This window comes from Ambystoma mexicanum, chromosome 3q (genome assembly GCF_040938575.1).
Source record: "Ambystoma mexicanum isolate Mex_15411 chromosome 3q, UKY_AmexF1_1, whole genome shotgun sequence".
Taxonomy (NCBI): domain Eukaryota; kingdom Metazoa; phylum Chordata; class Amphibia; order Caudata; family Ambystomatidae; genus Ambystoma; species Ambystoma mexicanum.
The window spans coordinates 1,223,594,402-1,223,606,828 of NC_090926.1; the positions used below are offsets into that span (position 1 = coordinate 1,223,594,402).

At 46.1% G+C, this 12,427-nt stretch overlaps 1 long non-coding RNA gene across 1 annotated transcript in view; it reads left to right on the forward strand.

The window, feature by feature from the left end:
• The first annotated feature begins 3,627 nt into the window (after positions 1 to 3,627).
• The window catches only part of LOC138447786 (uncharacterized), a 146,619-nt gene continuing 137,819 nt past the window's right edge, over positions 3,628 to 12,427 (forward strand). The window contains exon 1 of the long non-coding RNA XR_011259945.1: positions 3,628 to 3,794. This is a non-coding gene — a long non-coding RNA (uncharacterized lncRNA). The remainder of the gene's footprint in view (positions 3,795 to 12,427) is intronic.

The following is a 12,427-nucleotide window of genomic DNA, read 5'->3' on the forward strand; positions in this document are numbered from 1 at the left end:
TGTGCGAAGAGCTGGTAAGCTTTTGTCTTTCAGATGCCGGAATGCAGTGCGAAGACCTCCGGAGCATGCGAAGAGTAGGTAAGCCTTTGTCTTTCAGATGCCGGAATGCAGTGCGAGGCGTTGGTGACAGCCGATGGACCAGGTAAGATATGCGCTGCCACTGAAGACCGTAGTGCTAACCTGTTCTTTCGTTGTCTTTACAGGTTCTGCTGAAGACTGGATTCCAGGATGGTAAGCCTTTGTTTCCTTAGGCCCAGGATCAGAAGCAGAAGACACGATGAGCGTTCTGCTGCAGAGAATGCAGAATAACGCAAAGCAAGATTCATCCATCGGGTGTGGTTTAAATAGCCTCCTGTAGTGCTTAGTGTGTCTCCTTCCACAGCCACGTCTAGGTAAGAAAAGAGTTCCTGCTTTCCAGAAGAGTTCCAGTGTTCTGAACCTAGGGAGTGGATCCTGCCCCACCCAACAGGAAAAGTAGTCCCAAACAGAAGAGGATCAGGGGTTCAACTGGCAGGTAAGTAAGCAGCATGGTCTGCTGCAGGTAAGTCCACCCAAGCATTATGAGCCCGGCGCTTCCAGCGCTGGGACTGGGCATCTTTATGAGCCTGGTGCCACTGGCGCCAGGACAGGGTCCAAAAGGTCCCAATTGGGACTGGCTGGCACTCGGAACCGGGGTTATGGGTCTGCTTCCAAGGGAGTCGGGCAAGTCCTGATCTTTTGGAAGCAGAGATCATGACAGTGCGCTGTTGCCGTGTGGTGGACACTTAAGCAGATACAAGAGACACAGAGTATCAAACGGTACATTAGGCAATGGAATGCATAATAATCACATTTTCCCACACCACCAAGGGCGTGGTGAGATAGGCTTGGTCAGGGGGTAGAAGGCCCCAGCCAAAAGAGGTCAACACCCTGGGATATGAAAGCAATTGGTTAAGCCTCGTAAGCAAGTATGAGCCAGTGACAAAAAAATAAGTAGCGAGTGGTGAGGAGCATTTAATGGGCTCTGGTGGGGGGGTCTCCCGGGTGAGACTGTCATGAGTAACAAATGCATGTGCATAGTTGAGCCAGTAAGTTGTTGTTACCATTAGCACATTATAAAACGAGCAGTAGTAGCCAGGTTACAGAAACCCTAGGTTGCTGGAGTTCGAGCATTGGCCGCAGGGTCTCCAATTGGGTTGTGAAGTGGTATCTGAGATTCTATAAACTTCACAGCTTCCTCCAGATGTAATTAGTCCGCATCAGCATGGCCCCCTCCCGGATGACTGAGAGGTATTTGCGACTCTATAAACTTCACTGCTTCGTCTGGGACAGTGAAAAAATATAGCTTTCCGTTATAGGTGATTTGGAGCCGTGCCGGGAACAGCATAGCATAGGGGACGTTACGCTCTGTGAGTAGCTTTTTAATGCCAAGGAACTGGCACCTTTCCTGCTGCACTCCTACTGAAAAGTCAGGGAAGATCCTTATGGTGTGGGCCTCCAAGCGCAGGTCCCCCTTTTCACGCGATAAGCGAAGGATGAGGTCTCTGTCCCGGTAATTGAGAATTCTGGCGATGATGAGCCTAGGGTAATCGCCCGGTTTGGGGCGTGGCGACGGGGCCCGGTGGGCTCCATCAACGGTGAAGTATGGTGATAAGGCCGGGTTACCCAGAAGTTTTTTTAAGTAGGTTCTCGACAGCATCTTCGATATGCCAATTCAGGGCGTTCTCCGGGACCCTGACAATTCGCAGGTTATTCCTGCAGGTGCGAGACTCCAAGTCATCGCATTTTGCCCTTACACTCTTCATATCTCGAGTCAGGGAGGCCGCCGTGTTCTAGAGTGTGTGCATTTCATCCTCATTCACCGAGATCCTGTTTTCTGCAGCAGTAATCTTAGTCCCTGCCTGGCAACTCGGGTCTTAAGTGAGGCGACATTGGCGTTAATGTCGTCCAAATTTTCATGGAAGGAGGCAAAGTTCTTGGCCATAGATTCCAGAATTGTGGTGAGATCTGGTACCTGTGCACTAGAGTGAGGATCAGGCTCAGGTTCCTCCTGGGGGGATGATGTATGACTCGCCTCAGCTCTTGGACAGGTTTAGTAAACTTATCCATGCCTCCCCTCTTGCCAGCTCCTCCGGATCGATTAGACATGGCAGGTATGAGATCGGATGCAGCAGTGTTCCACCAGTGGAGCTAAAGGGGAGATAGATTACAAAGGCACCGGGCAGACAGGTGGTCTCCGGACACTGTCCCCAGTACAACCAGGGTGGGTGGGGGGTAATAGCAGCGGGTTGAAGCAGCATGGCTGCGGTGAGCAGCGGGGCAGGGGACCGTCCAGAGGTCAAGAGGGGGCAAGTGGCGGCTGACCAGAGCTAGTATTACTGTAGCCGAGCTGTAGTATGTTGCCTCTCTCCCATGCAGAAGCAGTAGGTGCTGCACAATTTGTAGTGAGATGGGCTCTCTCCCAGCCGCCCCCGCCTGCGCAGGCAAGGGTCAGTAGCCCACCACCCGTCACACCGAGGGGCTAGAGGGGTCCCGGGGCAGTGTCCAAAAAAAGAGGCCACAGGACCGAGTGGGACTCGATAGTGCCAGGTTCCAGAGTGTCTATTGCTGCCAGAATGGGCATATGTATTCAGAATGAGGTCGAGGGTGCGGGGACCTATATGGCCCAGTCCTGAATGGATGCAGTGATGAGGAGTAGGGACATCTAAGGCATGCCCCTACAGTGCGGTGCACACTCCAGGGCGTTCAGCGAGGGGTCGCAGATTTTTTCAGAAACAATCCCTGGCTTCTCGGTGTTTTCCCCGCTCCTCACCTGACACTCGGGAGCGTCCGCGCAGGCCCTCCGGATGCAGCGCCGAGACTGTAGATGGGCTCCGGCCCCGCAGCTCTATGCCGTCCGCCAGCCGCCGATGGGCCCAGCCCCAGGATCGGAGGGGCCCAGGCACTCCTCTGCCGGAGGCGGCCCCGCCCCACGCAGCAGCGCTTCGTGGCCCCTCAGAGGACAGCAGGACGACAGCTGGGTCCCGCCGGACTCCAATCCCTCCATCGGGGGACCCGGAAGGTGGGGGCTCCGGCCGATCGTCAGGTGGCTGCCGTATCTATCACGGCCGCAGAAGGCCCGTAGTGGGGGGGTTGGGGGAGGACCGGGCCCCCGCCGAGGCTGGCGTTATTCAGTCTTCGATGTCCGGATTGGCACGAATCTTCGTAGATGCAGTCAGATAGTTGCTCTCTGCATATTCGTAGTAGTTGTGTGCTGGTAACTTAGGAGACCGCAGATGTTATCGGATTACGGTCCGGACCACACAGAGCTCAAGAGCTAAGCAGGCATCTTGGGCTGCTCCACAGCGCCACAGTATTCAAGACATTTTATTTCAAACCAGTCAAAAAAGTACACTTTAAACAAGCATAATCTGAGCTTCCGGGTCTTGACATAGAATTCAAATTTTCAACATATAGATTATAGAATGTCATAATTCGATTAAAGACACAGAGGCGTAGGATTATCCCACTGTGCTAATCGTGAATAATGATGAAATGTGATGATGTGATATATAATGCAATTGATTGTTATGCAAATGTCTGAAGCAATACGATTACCCACCCAAGAAAGACCAGATACATGGATTGTTATTTATTGTTTCAGGGTTCATGGCGGAGTCCAAATGGGCGTGAACGTAATTTACAGTGTGGAGTTTGAGAGAAGTCAAGTGTTTACCGGTTGGGACGCAACAGTCAAGACCAGCTAAAGAAAGAGGAGGTTCTAAGATGTCAGTCAAGGTTTATGGAGATGGCTATAGACTATTGGTAGTTTAAGGGTACGTGTTTATTTATGGACCAATAACAAGATGGACTACTAAAGACTCGAACTACAGGGATTTGTAGTTTTTGTTGGCTTTAATGTCCATTTGTTTTTTTGTTATTGTTATGCTGCTCGAAGAAGTAAATTTAAGAGAAGCATAATCCTTTGCCTCTATTTCTTTAATAGAATTATGACTTTCTATAAAATATGTTTTGAAAATCTGACTTGAACTCTGTTGTTGAAACATTTGTGGTGTGGCATCCTTCCCTGTGGAAGACTCTGGTTGGGGTCATAATCGCGCTTGCAGTGAAAAATGTTTGGAGACAACTGCCCTCTATTCATTTGGATATGTAATCGGTCAGCACAAGTATGAAATGATGCTCTGGAGGCATGTATTTAAGTGGCCCAATAATGTCAATTAGCACCCAGTGCAGGGGAAGTAACCAATCAGGTTGCTCAAATCGCTGGTGAACTGGATATACCAGCGCCTTTGATGAGTAGCAATTACCCTTGAGATAGATGGGGATGCAGATTTTATTCATACATCAATAATCAAAATGACTCAAGTAGCTTGGCAAAAGCAAGTCTGTTTCAATGTTAACTATCAATAACAGGGAGTACAACGATCATCATCAGCACTCGCTCGATCCTCTTACTCAACGAATCTTACAAAAAACGGAGGTCATATTAAGCAAAATCATCATGAGTGGCGTGTTAACCTGCGTCATTGCCAATGTCATCCTCTGTGGCAAACTACAAAAACCTATTGAAGGAAGTGATAGGTTCTAAGTGAACATCTAAGTATAAGTTCCATATCAATATAGAACAGTGAAGGAAAGTGATGGGGTACTTAACATCAGGTGGGGCAACTAAGCCCTCCCCTTAAAATTGTCACTATGATCGTCACTAAATGCACAACGTCCCATTGACTACACAAACTGTAGGACCCTTAATTACGCGGTCCTCTACAATGGTTGGCTTCTAACCCCCGTCAGTACTTTTCCACCTACGTCCAGCAGCTTGCAGACTGAACATCCAGGTGCTGGTGAGCTCGTCTTAACACTAGCTTCCCACCAATTAGCTAACCAATTCACCTGAAGACGTACAGCGAACTGGAAAAGAGAGGCTTTCGACTCACTGAACTGGAAATTAAAAAAAGAACTCAGCCTCCGGGATCAAACGAAAACGAGAATAGGACAAGACATCGATTCACTTCCAAAACAGAAGAACTCTACAGAAACTCAAGATGGGGGTGTTATTCGCGCCACTCGCCGGAAAAAACACGCAGACCCTCTTACCGTGAACTTGAGAGACCGCTTCCAAGAACCCGTGTTGGTTCACGAACAGGACCAACCACACCGGGCCTCAGCGGCGCCCGACCCACGAACAGTGCACAAGGACCTCGGGGGAAAAAGCTCACAACACCGCTTTGCGGCAAAGAGTCTCGCGGTCCCCAGTGAGACAAGCCAGAAAAAAGGACCGTGACTATAAACCTGACGCCCTACGCTCCAACAAAGAAGACATTTCGGAAAATTCCACGAAAGGACTATGGGGATGGTTGACAAAAGCCTTAGAAGCCAAAATTAGGAGATGGCCATCACCCCACCCGTCGTCATGCACCGAGAGAGAGTCAACAACAACTGACCTACCAACTGCTCTACTCATGAAACTGGGTTCATGGAATACCTGAGGTCAACAACATCTAACCCAGCCAGGAGACGTCAAGTTAGGCGCCTTCGACATCAAATGTCTCCAAGAGACCTGGCTGATCGACAAACCTACACTTGATGGATACACAGTCCTAGTAACACCGGCGACAAGAGGCCTTCTTGGCTGACCCTCATCGGGCCTCCTTCTTGCAGTACGCACGGGCTCTGGATTAGACCTTACAAATAAAACATCGGAATCCTATGGCCCTCTTGTGGCCCTCCTAACCTGGGAAAACAAAAACCACACTACTGATAAACCAATAAAAAACCCAGTTGGGCATAATTACAGTCTATTGGAATCCCCAGAGGACTACAACTGAAAGATTTTGCAAGTCCATCGCAACTGCAATTGACGAACTAACAGTCGATTACTCAGTTACCAACATCATAGTATGTGGGGATTTTGACGCAAACTGCCCTCGGACCAGCGAAGCTGCCATCGCGAAGACTCTGAGATCGTCCGTAGACGAGAGAGGCGTGGCATGGTCCGCTCTGATGTCATCCCGAAACTTTGACAACGTGGCATCCATTTCCCAAGCTGAATCTCGAATCCCGACGTGGGAAAGAGACGCCTCTTCAGCAACTTCAGATTATATTTTCGTCTCAACCTCAATGCTATCTATAATCAGCTCCTTTGAGGTAGAAAGAACGAGCAACAGCGACCACACCCTTCTAGCAATGTCATGGAACATCTTTTGAACGCCTAATCCCAGGTGTAACCAGACTGTTCACCTGAATACGCAGCAAGCTCGACTTCGTTTTACGGCATCAAACGTTGCCTATTTAACCAACAACTATAGCAAGCAACCCCTGGTCAACGACCCGGTAGGAACAAAGGCTTCAGTGAATTACCAACCTTCGCTCATGAAATACAGAGTCAACCATTTGGATAGACCAGCAAAACATAAACATACATACAACCAGGTCCTGACGGACCGTAAGAAAGTGTTAAGAAAAGTAAAAAGGCACACCCTGAAACAAAACTCGCCAAATGCCTGTGAAATCATTCTAGAGGCAGTAAAGAAATATCGCACTTGGTTAAAATCTCATCGTATGATGCTCTACCAATAAGACACGGAAAAAATGCTCCAGATCGTGGCTTCTAAAAAAAACAAAGAATTCTGGGCACTCGTAAACCCCAGTGGAACTGAAACAAATGAAGCGCTAACCAACGCGGTTAGTGAATTAAAATGGATTACCCATTTTGAAAAACTTTTTGCTAAAACACAAGACAAGACCAACTTAGATAAACAGCTGGCTACAGCATCATGGGAAGATCTTTCTGATAAAGAAGACATATGCAGAGTGATAAAGAACTTGAAACTTTCAAGAGCACCAGGCCCTGATGGTCTGTCCAACCTTGACCTCAAACTACATCTCAAAGAATGGACGACTTTGAGCGCTCAAATCTTTGGCCGGTGCAAAGCCTCTAATTCAATACCATCTTCATGGACATCAGCGGTAGTTGTTCCCATTTTCAAAAAAGGACGGAGAGAAGAACCTTGCAACTACCGCCCTATCGCCCTACTGGATACGGTAGCCAAAGTCTTCACCTCACTACTTCTAAAAAAATTTCAGAAAAGGGCCAAGACCTCCAGATGTGCAGACCCTTTCCGCACAGGTTTTTAAAAAAAGCAAACACTACGGTAAACATCATGCTCCTTAACATAATCAAGAGCAAAGTTCGAACTGGTTCCTCCAGAGTATATGTAGCCTTTGTGGATCTCACTCAAGCTTTCGACCGGGTCGACCGAGACATGCTCTGGGAGAAACTTGCACTTTGGGAGTGCCCCGAATCCATCTTGGCTCCAATAATGGCACTTCATACGAACATACAAATGCGAGTTCGCCTGAGCCGTCAAGGCTTACTCTCGGCTGAAATTCCAACATTCAGGGGCCTTAAACAAGGCTGTCCTTTGGCTCCGGCCTTGTTTATAGCTTTCATCGGCGACTACAAGGAGTTTGCAGAGAAAGCTTGCTTCTTTCCACCAAAAATTGGGAAAACACCAATGTCTTGTCTACTGTATGACGATGACGTGACTTTTTTTTTTAGATCACACGCCTATCGGGCTCCAAAGGCAGCTAGACAATTTGACGGCGTACACTATTCACAATAACCTAGAAATCAATGTAAGTAAGACCAAAATCTGAATCCTCGAAAAAGCGCAAAGGAAAACAATAAAGCCAAGCTGGTTTCTGGGAAAAACAAAGCTTGAGACAGTCACCCATTTCAAATACTTGGGCATAACGATTGATTCCTCTAAACTCGATGCACGGATGGAGCAAGTTCTTTGGTCGAAAATCAGAATCCTTGCCGCCCAAACCAGAGCGATCGACGGGCAGTACGGAAGGTTCTCATTGATGCCGGTCATTAATTTTTACAAATCCAAGGTAATCCCCTCAATTGTCTACAGGATGGAGGCCTGTTTTGGCACACCCTGGACGATCTGGCCAAAACTGTAAGGCTTTTTTTGGCAGTCAGTTCTGAACCTCCCTAAATCTACACAAACCGCAGCAATCCGGCGAGAACTTGGGTTACTCTCACTGTCAGCGATGGTCGAGCACAGCGGCATGCAACTTTATACAACGATCCTCGTGCCTGAAATCCCATGAGTGTACCAAATGATCATGAAGAGGCCGCTGAAGGCACCTGCAGCTCGCTCAACTCCTGGATGGAAAGGAAAAAAACCTTGCTTATTATCATTGTCGGTACTGAAGAGGACTTGATCATGAACCCTAAAAAAGTAAAAACTAAAATGGAGGAATTGGACTGGATAATTACCTTAGAGCAAGTAGCCAAGAACAAACTGCTGATTCACCTCACCTCTCACTGGGCCCACTAAAAAGAAAAGAAACCATGACCTACATCAAGATTTTCCCCAACAAAGCACCAAGAGGAACCTTTATGAGAGCCAGGCTAATTCTTATTCAGACCAGAGAAATACTGAATATACGCTCACAATCAAACTCAAATGAATGTAGGCTCTGCCCGGGTAGCAACCAAGTCGAATCCATAAAACAACTGATGATGTCCTGCCCTGCCACTCGAGAGGCCCGTAAGCTTTACCTGCTTCCACTCTTCTCGAATACTGATCTTCGAGAACAAGAACCATGGTGGTCCCGTCTCCTCTCCGGTGAAAAAAATAGATGGGCTATAGCTGCGAGCTAGATCCTGGAGTGCGCCTGGAGTAAGGTGAATTTGATCAACAAGGACCTTATCCACTAACGTAACACTAAAGTAAACATATAGAAATGCAAACTGCTTCTTTCCACCTTGTCTTGCTCTTTTTTTGGATCAAGACTTTCGTCTGCATGTTGCTGTCTTTGTAAAAGCCTAAACTGGCTAAAAACAAATAAAATAAATAAATAAATAAAATCAGCTAATCAATCCATCATCACTTCAATGGTCCGGTGTCATTTAGGGCTTTGAAGCCTGGCCTTGAGTTTGTACTGTGCTCTGCGAAATGTTAAGGCGTGTGGGCACACTCTGCCCTCGTGCATAGGTGTGACCACCTCGTTCTTCCAACTTCACTCTTCCACGTGACTGGAGACCATGGAATCGAGCCTTTTAGTGTATCAAAATATTATTTTATAATAGTCCTCTGACGTCTTTTTGTTTTGATCAAGCCTCCTGAACAGGAGTTTCTGTTCTTTCACACGAATTGTATCCAATGTCAGTTCACTCCAATTTGATAAGACCTTGGCTTCTTGGCTCGTCCAACTCCTTCTGCTTAATTTTGTAATTTAATTTGCTTTTTAACTGAGACACACTGAAATGAGGCCGCCTTCCAGCACTGCTTATAATGCGTAGTGGAAACATCCATCCTTTACTCATCCATATGCATATATATATATATATATATATTGGCGCTTGCTGTAATCTATTTACTATAAAGCTAGCCTCAAGATTACTTCATCTACTTGTGTTTCTGTTGCATCTGTACACGGATAAATGAGCTTAATATCTTCATCTGGTTCTATGGAAAAGCTTTTTTCACCTTGATCCAAAGATGTCACTAATCCTTAATTCTTTCTTGATGCCTTATAGAATATCTGCATTTTCTGGTCTCTGCATCTCTTCTACAGACGTCATCCCGATTCTGTGTGACGTCACACTTCATCTTTGCCATTTATCTGCTCTGCTTCTTCAGGAATCTCATTCAAATGGTCATCATATTTTTCTGTATGTAGGTACAGTTTTCTCAATGGGTACCTTGCCTCCCAGATCTTCTTAGGTATTGGTACCTTCACTGGTACTGCACAGAGTCCATACTCTGCTATTTGTCTGTTCAACCGCTCAGTGTATGTCTCATACTGCTTTCCAACAAACAGGTAATATGGGTGGGGCGGTTGGAATAGGGGTACTTGGCTCCTCCTCTACACTCCCCCCTCTGGGCAATACATCAACCACTTTCTCATCAACCTTTACATCCAGGCACCCTCTTCTGAAAAAGAGATTTTTAGGGACCCATATCTTTATGACTCCTTTCAGGCATCCAGCTGATTTAACATGCTCATCTTTATTCCATGTCATGAGCATGCATTGTCCAGTTGGACTCCACTAGATCCATCTTCCCACATACTTCTTATGGTTTTTTGGATAGATGAACTTCATTCCCTCAGGTGCATGAATACTGGCCTTCATAAAGTCTCTGATTTCTTCATCTGTCAGGTCTCTGGCTTTCCATCCTGGCTCAACATCGATCATGATCTTCATCCCTATGGCTTTCTTTCCTGTCTTCTTGCACTGTGAGATTATTATCTTGATCACACAGAATCCAAGCAACACCAACACTATCAGGGCTCCAAGAAACTTTACATGTCTGCCATCCATTTTAGAACCCAAGAAAATAGGGATCCATACCAGCTATCATCAGCAATGTCTTCCACTTCGTCTATCAACTGGCCATGGAGTTTCATCAACATGTCTATGGCCTCTGTCAAGGTTCCATTCTCGTCATCATGAGGAAGTATAAATGTGCAACATGATTCTCCAATTTTTTCACAAACACCTCCCTCCATAGCTGTGATCATGTCCAAGACATATCTATTCTGGAGAGTCATCATTCTTATGGCTCTCATCTCTTCTCTGATTGCATTGAATCCCTTTACTGTACTGTTAATTGTCTGCAGTAATTCCCACCTGGTTATCTGTTACCACTTGGTGTTTGCTCCAACCTGGATTCTCGGCATGAAGATCAACGTGAACACTGAAGAAGTCTGGCTAAACAGTCTGTGCTCATACGGGATAGAGTCAAAAGTTTCTATTGATTTGGCTGAGAAATAGTTCTCTCTTTTCATCCTCTTTATCAGTTCCACAGATCTCATCTTCCTCAGGGGAGCATCTGCTGTTGGAAAACTGTCAAGATTCAGATCACTCTTTGGAATCACTAATGCTGGAACATGGATATTCACCAGTGTGCATATTCCTCCACAGTCTTTAGGTAACTTCATGTATGCCTTGGATCCACTAGCCCAATAATGATCCATAATTACTGCTGTCCCAATGTTCATTCCTGGTGCTTTAAATATTCGACCACATTTCTGGTTATCTCCCATTTTTCTTGTTCCATTATTTCTGAAACACAGCTTTGCATTCTCTAAAGGCACTATCTGCAAGGGTCCACCTTTGTCTTCGACCCATGTCAGTAGCCTTGCAAATTTCGGCCACAAAGGTTTACACAACATTTGTGCATTTTCAATCTTTGGCTGGTAGTGACGTATTATTACCCAGTCTCTGCAGATCACCACACCTTCTCCCCAGCCATCTGGTGATGGGACAGTTGCCCAAATCTGCATCTGGCCTCTGTTCTTCCATCTACAAATGTCTTCTGCAGATATTCCTGGAACTTTCAGTCTTTTATTCTCTTCTCGTCTGATTCCAGTTCCTTTTACTCCAGGTTTCTCATATCTGATCACATGATTCCTATTCTGGGCTTTGTTACTTGTCTTTATATCTTGATTATAGTCATCTTCATCTGCATCTGTCCATTCAGCTGCCCATTTGAGAGAGGCTGTTTGACCCATGAACTGGCCTCTTGTACTACAGAATGCTAAATGCATTGTGCAGTGTGCAGTTAGGACATCGATTTCAATAGCTATGAAGATTTTAGACTTCTCCATGCTGTATGGCAGGAGTGCACGTGCAAAGCATTCCTCCTTTGAAGTTCTTCTCCCAACTTCTCTCCCAACTTCCTTCATATGTTGATACCATTTTTATTTCCCAATTGTGCCGTGCTTTCCAGGTAATCATTTAATTCATAATTATCTTCCTGGGTGCTTCCTTTAGCCCTCATTCTTTTCATGTGAGCTTCTATAATCATATCATGAAGTGTACCAGCATAGCCTCTTCCAGCTGGCCTTATTACAGGAACATCCATCAGTGTTCCCTGTATAGGAGATGTTTCAACCAGTTTCATCCTCTCAACATTCCCTTTAGGCATAAAAATGTCTTGCAAAATCTCCATGTGTGACTGTCTTTTGGGGATTATCTTTGGGTCATTTAATACAGGTCCAGGTGTATTTGCATGCATTGCTGGTGTAGGCCCACTCTCTAACAACCCTTTGTCTTGCCAAGCCTGTCTCTGGCGCCCAAAAAGAGTTTCGAAGACACCTTTTGTATGTGAATGATTAGTAATGGCACTTATCTCAGGCTTAGGCAATTTGTCATCTTTCTTTGGAACAGGAATGATTACATAGGGTCTGGGCTGCCTAGTAGTTGCCACATTTACATTTTCCTTCTGCTCAGGAGCATGCACAGGAGTCTTAGCTCCATTTGCACCAATGTAGAATGCTGTGCATACAGTCAGTGAAAGCAGTTCGATTATGAACACAATGCAAGTGTAAATAACACAGCGGTAAATTACTTTACAGAATCTACTTCGTGGACACCGTGGACGTCTCTCTGTGTTAGGCATGATTATGCTACTATTAATGCTGC